We start from the raw sequence: 8,868 nt of genomic DNA on the forward strand, positions 1-8,868 counted from the left end.
GTCAACAGTTTGACCACCTGGGTCAATGGGCCGTTGACCGATTCAATGATTTTTGGCCAAGGACCGAGATTATGATAAAATGGAACCGGTTGCCTAGATGGTTCCCAATTAAAAAAAAAAAAAAAAAGGCCAAAAACCATTGAACGGGTCAATGGGTCGATGGTTCAACCGCTTGGGTCAATGGATCGTTGACTGATTCAACAGTTTTTGGCCAAGGACCGGGTCAACGGATCAACGGGTCGATGGTTCCATTCCTGCCCGTACGAAGCAGGGCCCCTCCATTAGTTTATAGAATTCCAATACTACAAAATTGTGGGATTCAATAAAAGCCCACTTCGTTTTGCTTTTAAAATAGGAAGCACTTTTTTTTCTAATATGGCAATTTAAAAACAAATAAAAACAAAGAGATTCATATTGTAGAACAACCCTTAAATGAACTTAAGGTTTCACCAAATCAATATCTTATAAAAACAACCCGGAACCAGAACCGTCCTGGCCATCGGTTTCTAAGTTGACAATTCGACCGTCCGATTTGAATGGGCAGTCCATTTTGACAAAATAATTAAAATAAAAAATGATAAAAAAATCATTGAATGGATTGACGATTCAATCATCCAGATCAACAGGTCGTTAACCAATTCAATGATTTTTAGCCAAGAATCGGATTTAGAATAAAACGAAACAGGTTACCTAAACGGTTCTCAGGCCGATCTGACTCAATGACAGTTCAAAAACCATGCACCAAATCAATGTTCTCATCACCAATCTGTTCAATTTATTCTATCCACAACTATGTTGGCTTCCTATGGTAATTCTCAATCTTGTTTTAGATTTTTCATATAAGGGTATAATTGGGATTGATTAATCGAAGCTTGTCCGATATCATATTTTTTCAGAATCATAATTTTATCCTTCATATTACTTGGACCCCTGTGATGCATAAGGCTTTGATAGGCAAAAAGTGAAGTATAAAGAGTAAGGGTGCAACTTGGGTGGGCCTAACCCAAGATCGACCATATCCAACACGAGTTTTTGGGCTGCGGCCCATGGACTACTCGTATCATAGCCTCTATTCAAGCCCACACCACCCACATACTGGAGCATAAACCCGAGAGTCGGTTAAGTAACTGATTTTGTTTCACCTTAAAATCGTTTTTTGACAAAAAAACCATTGATTTGATCAATGATTCATTAATCCAGGCGGTTGAACTGTTGACTCAGATAATGGTTTTTAATCGTTTTATTTATTTATTTATTTATTTATTTTTAACTCAGAACGAGGCATTCATTTGAATCAGACAGTCGGTCCGTTCAACTCGAAAACCATTCCTATCCAATCCAGTTTTAAAAACCTTGAATCAAAGTAGCAATTGTTTAACGTGATGAATAGGGTCATTTTGTCATGGCTCAAGCAATCAAAATCAAGTTCAATGCCTCTGAGGTAGAGATTGATGTGCGTGCATTGTTAGGCCTTATGTTTGTTAAGAATTAACATTAATTCACTGAAGAGAAAATATTACAATTTAGATCCTGAATTATGGAAGAATGTAAAGAAGATTTCTTAACCAATTGGTAGGGTCGTCGTTTATGCTTCTAGTCCTACTAGCTATTTCATGGGCTTCACTATTTTTGTTTCTTGGAACATACAAAAATAAATAAACATCAAATTTACTTGTAAGGTCTCGAACTTCTTCAATTATGCCCTGCTCGTCCCACTTCACATCTTCTTTCCTTGACACTAAGGCCTACTATATGCTGAGCATCTGTACAGATTTGAGCTTTGTTCATGCTTAGCTCTAGCTACACATCTGCATCATACTGCTATCATTAATTCACTAGTATTTAGGGGTATTATATGGTCTACACCACCAAACCAAACCGAACGAAACCAAAATTAACAGTTTGATCTGGTTTAAATTTAAAACAGTTTGGTTTGGCCTGAAATTTTCTTGAACCATAATTTTCTTTTGTTTGGTCTGGTTTTCTAAATTTTAGAAACCAAGCCAACTGCAAACCATATTAAACCCAACTATTAATAATATATCTATTAATGCATATAATTTATATAATATATATGCTTAAACATATGTATGTATATATTCATTTAACATCTCATATATTAGGATATGTTTGTTTTTTACTTTTTAACTTGCAATTTGATACTCAAGAAGCTTTTATGTTTGAGAGAGTGTGAATGTAGTTTATATTTTGTATAATACTAATAGGTGACACTTGTTAATATTTCAATTTGATATTTGAACTATATTTGTTATGTATAACATTTTTTAATCATTATTCACCCAGATGGTTGGACTGTTTGGACCGGAAACTGGTCACTCAAACAGTTCCACATTTATCTCGGTCCGTCTTCTAGTGCAAAACTGTTGAAAAAAGTCAAAAAAAAAAACGGTGGCCTGGATGGTTGAACCATCGACTTGTTCAACCCATACAATAGTTAGCGGTTTGACATTTTTTTTTTTATTTTGACTTTTTATTTTATTTTAAAATAAAAATAAAACAAAACGATGACAAACATATCCTATTTCCTAACTACATCCGATGACTCTACTCTAGGATTTTGTTTTGCCAAACCTAAATGCCCAAAACTCTTTAGTCCTTGACAAAGCTTTAGGCCTTCACCGAAGAAGATGGTGGCAACCAACTGGCTCCTTCCTTCCCAAAATCCAAACAAACACCTTCCAGCAACCAAAGTTTCGACATTTCTGAAGTCTAAACTGAACTCTGATCTCTTGAAAGGAACATCTCAGTGGCATCTCTTGAAGGGGACGGCGGTGACCACTATGGACATCCAACCTCCGGCGACCAGTCTGGAAGGAGTACAGAGACAACTATTCAGGTAAATGTGTTTTTTTTTTGTTTTTCTCTGATCTCTCATTTGAATGATTTGATCTTCTCATTAAGCCATTAACTCATTTATTATTATTATTATTATTATTTGCAATACTATGATTTCTCGTTTTCTTATGAAGGAATCGAACAACTATTGTGCCGTGACCACTCCATTGGAGCCAAGAGCCACTGTAGAATCTGAGAATCACATCCCCTGTTTTTTAATTTTAATTTGAAGCTGAAACTGGTATATTTCTATCTTATTTGAAGCTTAAAGCCTTAATTTTGATGGTATATTCCTGTATTTTTCTGTGTATTTATTTAATTTTATGGTATTTTGATCATATATAAATATTTTTCTAATTTATTTATGACATCACGGGTCAAACCGTTTGACCCGGATAGTTGAACGACCGAACCGGAAAATGGTGCTTAGAACGGTTCTATTTTCAGGTTGGTTTTTAAAACCTAGGTTTTGTTATTTGGGCTTTCTGATTGGGTTAATTCCAATAAAATGGCCCAAACCATATTAGAAACTAGACCAAACTATAATAGAATAGTTTGATTTCTATAATAAATGTTTTGATTTGGTTTAAGAATTTCTCCTGATTTAATCTGAAATCCTCTCCAAACTGGACCGTGAACACACCCTATTAGTCATAAAAACAATAATAAAGCCTAATGTAAGAGTATTATTTCCGATGAAAGAACCATCTGAGAATATATTGTATATATTGCGGTTGAACCATTTACGATGTAACTTTGTTAGCTTTGTTTGACGCTAGATGGCCGGACATTGCTTTATCTAGTCTTGTGTTCAAGTATTGTTGGCTCCACTGCTGCACCCATCTTGGCTCAACCCTTTCTCCTTGAAAAACAAATCTGTTCTGTTGCTCCCATATATAAACTTTGCAAATATCATCCATATGTTCATCAAATCCATTTTCTCTTCCTTTGAAACTTCCAACTTTACTTGCCAAATCATTTATGATTTCTGAAGGAGCTTGACTATGCCTCTTCAGGATTAAAGCCAAGGTTGGATTACATCCTTTTTCTTTTTTTTATTATCCAACCGAAGGGTGACTTGTTGATATGTTAGCTGATTCATTCTAATATTGACGCGGAATTGATTTCTACAACCACCAATTTGGAGAAAAGGGGTTATAAGTGGTGTGTGGCACCAATTACCAGCTTTAGTAGGTAGCCCAGTAATACAAGATTTTCACATAAACATTTGGACTCGGATGTTCAGCTTTGATTTCCATGTTTTCCCTCATAACACACCAGTACTTCTTTGATTCTATGTACCATTCCCACCCTCATTATGTTTCCATTATAATTTATCACTTCCTTCACTCCTGGGTAAAACACCCAAAATTGCATCTTTCTCTTCCCCCATCAAACCATTTCTCTATCTCTATCATATTCCACCTTCCACTTCTCTAACTCGGCCGGTTCAGCGCTCAAAGTGTACGGACTCGGGCCTGGACTACATTTGACCCATCTTAAAGGGTGATAATGGGCCAACCAAACCTGGGCCGGGTTTAGCACCTGTATAGTAAAAGGCCCGGGCCTGGGGCTCATGGTCCTATGACTTTACTACAAACCATGGGCTCAACCGGGCCTAAAGTATTAGCCCAGGGCTGGCCCAAGAATGTATGGGCTGGACTTCTAGGCTCGACTATAAATGATCACCATTAATTGTCAGTTATTTCCAATTGCATCAACACCTAACAGTCAAGAAATGCCACAACTCGCTCAATTGGTAAGTTCTCTAGATGGTTGTAGCAGAAACTTGGGGTCAAATCCTACCTGTCACCTGTCACCTGTCACCTGTCACTGGGGGAGGATGACCAGATTTCCTATTCACTTTCTCTACCGACACTCTACCACCCACCCCAGAGACTGCTACCATCTAATGAGGTGTTTTCTCACTATTTCAAGGAATTAGCATACTTAATTAAGTGGGAAGGCATGCCAACTATTCGACGCGTTTTTTAATTCAGAAGGGAATTATTTTCCAGCGTTCCTCTTGTCGCCGACGAGCGTACAGGATGGGCTCTTGTTTACATGTTTTCAACCAGAGCATGTTTCGTAGCTTTGATGGAAAAATACCACTAAACACTACTAATTAAAGGAGGAGAGGAATGTGCTATGCACATGGCTGATCAACGGGAGAGTTCGGCTTGCAAGCATACTTTTCCATTCACAATTCCTTCAGACATGGAGAGTGGTACTTGCAGAGAATTTTCCTGCTCTTTTATAAACAACTCTATAGACCATTGTGGAAGATTTAAAAATTTAATGAATCATCCTCACCCACATGTAAAGTCAATTCTCCCATTCATGGGTTCTCTCCTTTGCACCAACAAATATAGGTCGGCACACACCATAAGTCAAAGCCATGCCCCTTCTGTAATGGGACCATTGCACGTTGCCTAACTCTGTCCTTCCTTCCCCATTGTCAAGCCCGACCTGGGATAGGCCGGGAACAGGTTGGCCTGTCAAGCACATTTAAAAACCTTGCAGGTAGCCAAAGCACCTTGGGGCCTGAGGGATTGTTGGACCTTTCCAACGTGCTAAAATACATAGTCCAACCACTAATTTCGTGGGTCCTATCTTCTTTTTCATGGGTCCCACTTTATCTTTTTGTTGGTCAATTAACATTTGCAATGGTGCATTGCACCTTGTAAGTGTCCTTCAGAGAACCCAATGTAATAATAAACTCATTCGGGTAAAAGGCTATCCGACTTGGCCTTTAATTTTATTCGGTCCAAAATGGAATGGTGGCCAATTGGCCATGTCTCTATTGTCAAACTGTAAGTGACAGACATTTCATCAAATAGTTGGTCCACGCCTGTCCACCATGTTGCTCTCTCTATATATATGCTTCATTAATATGCATAGTATGCCACTTTGTGAGAGAAGGTTCCAGTGTCCTTCCCCTATGTTGCTTGATTCATGATTATGCTGGCATGCCTTAGAAAGTTGATTTGGCCCATGACTCCTACCCTTCTCATAGTCCTAAAAGTAAGCAACTTGTTGGGAGCCTGGTGGAGTATCTTTCTTCTTTCACTCAACAAACAACAACAAATTGAAAGATTCCCACCAAATAAAACTTTAGGGAATGCCCATGGTTAATTTTATGGTTGTGGCCTGAGGGATTGAGTATCTGAGTGATGGATCATTGGTCCAACACTTTGGCATTCCCACCTGCAATGGCTAGTGCCTAGTACTTTATACTTGTAAAGGACAAACAAAACTGAATGATGAGGGAAGGAATTACATACTCTCATGGCTTTTGTTGGCTGAGTTGGGGCTTTCCTCAAAATAGTAGTCAAGAGCTTTGGAAAAGATGCCATTGAGGAGGGAGGATGGTGGAGGATCCTGTGTATTAAGATTCATCATTGAAGCTGCTTGAAACTTGAAAGGAACTTCCACAAAGCTTTGTCTTCAAGCTCCATACAAGTAAAGAAATCATTAAACTCTATAACTCTCTATGTGGAGGGAGAGAGAGAGAGAGAGGTGAATGATTCTCCCCTTTAATTCATTTTAATGGTGAAAATTAATTATTTTAATGGAGCCTATCTGCACCACGAATTAAAAAGCTAATAATACAAATTCTATTGACTCTGTACATTCTTTCTTATATGCAAGAGTGGGGGGTTGCTTTGTCTGCATCTAGGGGAGGTCATGAAGATTGGCATTGAAAATCAACCGACACATCTCAATCACACAGTTTGCCTTTTTCCCGGTTCATGACTCCTTTGGTGGTGGGAGATTCAAACATTGCTTCTTTCTTTTCTATTCTATCCCATTCTGTTCCATTCTTATTTGATTCTTTCCCTTAATTTTGAATTAAAAAAAGAAAAAGCTATTCTCATTTTGTAATAATTAGGATGGTTCATTTCAATTTGAAGGGTTAAGGAATCTAACGTGACAGATTATGTTATAGACTGATCTCCCCTTTAGTCGTCAAGTATGTGAATTGAACTGTTACGTGGAATCTGATTAAGCTTTTTTGTTTCTTTAACAACCTAATGAAATTGTAGTATGAATTGCAATGAGAAATATGTCCATCTTTTGCAAGGGATGTGGGGTCTCCCACACACTTAGGGATGTCAACGGGTTGGGTATGCCTTCACCCTAACCCGACCCTCCTACTTACATATGAAACCCGACCCAACCCTTTTGATGTGTCTTTCAGCTGTTTACAAGTTGGGCAGATCAATTTTCAGTCTATTTTTGGTTGGTTCGTAGAAGATTTAGTTGCCAAATGCTGGAGTGTCAAAAAGATGCGAGAAGTTTATTTTGGGCTGATTTCGGGAAACTCCAAATGAAGTTTTTTCATGTCTTTCGCGTTTTATTCTCGCACGAAAAGATACAAAAAGACACACGGAAATACATGTATCTACCAAACTAGCTTCGGACTGTTTAGATCTTCATGCAAAAGCTCAATGTGTCTTTTGATTGTCAGAACTACCAGAAGATCTTCCTAAAAAAACATGCCAAACAGGCCCTAATTTTTAGAAACAAATCCAAAGGTTACCGTGAGTCATTGGTTCAACCATTCGGGTTGAATAGTTCAGACCATGACATGTCATCAACTTAAAATAAACAATATATAATTATATTCTAGATGTATTTATATATATATATATATATATATATATATATATATATATATATATATATATATATATATATATATATATGATTTATATTATACTACTTTAATTTCTTTTATAAATAAAGAAAGCTAAAAATTGGGATTTGAGAGTTGGAACACGTAGATCTTGAAGATTGAAAAAAAAAGGAAGATCATCCTAATCAGGTAATTTAGGGCAAAGTTATGGACTTTAGGAGCTTGAATATACATGTAGTGTGTAAATCATGACTTGGTGACCGGGTTGAACGGGTCAGCATTTCAATCATCCAAATTGAATGGATTTTGATCAATCCAATGGTTTTTTTTCAAATCCCGAGTTTTAGGAAAACGAAAACAAGGTTGGGTGACTGTTTAAACCGCCCAAGTCAACGGTGGATTTAAAATGAACCTACCCAACCCTATAGGGTTCAGACCCAATCCTATTCAACTCCAAGCTTTCTTTGAATGTTTTATAGCACATTTTGAAAATCTAAAAACCATTAATTTAAGTTGGAATTTGATTCATAGGTTTTAAGGTGTAACTTCATAATGAAAGAAGAAAATCCAAAACAAATATATAAAAAAAAAAATCTTAAACATTAATTTTATAGGGTCTAACCAAATAACAAGAATATCCTCTATGCCCTCTACATATGTGGTGGTATCATGACACAACGGATTATAGGATGCCAAACCTGAACCCGATTTGGGTTGAAAAATCAAAATCCTAACCCGACCCCTTCGTCTGAATAAACCTGACCCTATAGGGTCGGGTCAAGATGGGTTTACCCATTTAGCCTAACCCATTGTTCATCCTTACAGCAGATGCACTGACCCTTCTGTATTTCAGCCATGTACAAGGGTGATGTGGTAGATCCAAATATTCATTGTGTAATGGACCCTTTTACAATCATCTGGTCTTTTTTATGATCAAACATCAAACCCCTGTTTACTCTATATCTAGGCTCAAATTATGGCATACTTGCAATGACCCCATGCATTAAGTGGAATGTGTATGTGTATGTATAGTGTTTGGATTTTAGATGAACGTGAAAATAATTTTTTTTCCCGAAAGCCCAAAGATCAATTCATTCATCATAACATGGTATGACCAATGGGCTCTTTCCCAATCATCTTAAAAAAAAAATGTATTTGTCAGAAATATCATTCTTGCTAACTTTTCATGGTTTCACCCCACAAAAGATATTACCCTAGATAATTCTTACTCTTTTTGTTTTTTTATTGTCTAATTTATCTGATAACCCATTTTTTTACAGACTCTCAATCCCACTTATGCCCTTGTAAAATATATAGAATAAATAAAACTTGAAAACAAAATATTAAAAACATTTAAAATTCTACCTTTTTAT

At 36.9% G+C, this 8,868-nt stretch overlaps 1 long non-coding RNA gene across 1 annotated transcript; it reads right to left on the reverse strand.

Annotated features, from left to right (window-relative positions):
* Positions 1–1,477: 1,477 nt before the first annotated feature.
* LOC148845654 (uncharacterized) lies at positions 1,478–6,314 on the reverse strand. The gene is made up of 2 exons (XR_016101668.1): positions 6,141–6,314; positions 1,478–1,808 (listed from the first exon to the last, which is right to left on the reverse strand). It is a non-coding gene; the product is annotated as an uncharacterized LOC148845654 (long non-coding RNA).
* Between the last annotated feature and the right edge of the window lie 2,554 nt (positions 6,315–8,868).

Source organism: Nelumbo lutea, chromosome 7 (genome assembly GCF_056320005.1).
Source record: "Nelumbo lutea isolate HS-2025 chromosome 7, American lotus-T2T, whole genome shotgun sequence".
In the NCBI taxonomy this organism is placed as follows: Eukaryota; Viridiplantae; Streptophyta; class Magnoliopsida; order Proteales; family Nelumbonaceae; genus Nelumbo; species Nelumbo lutea.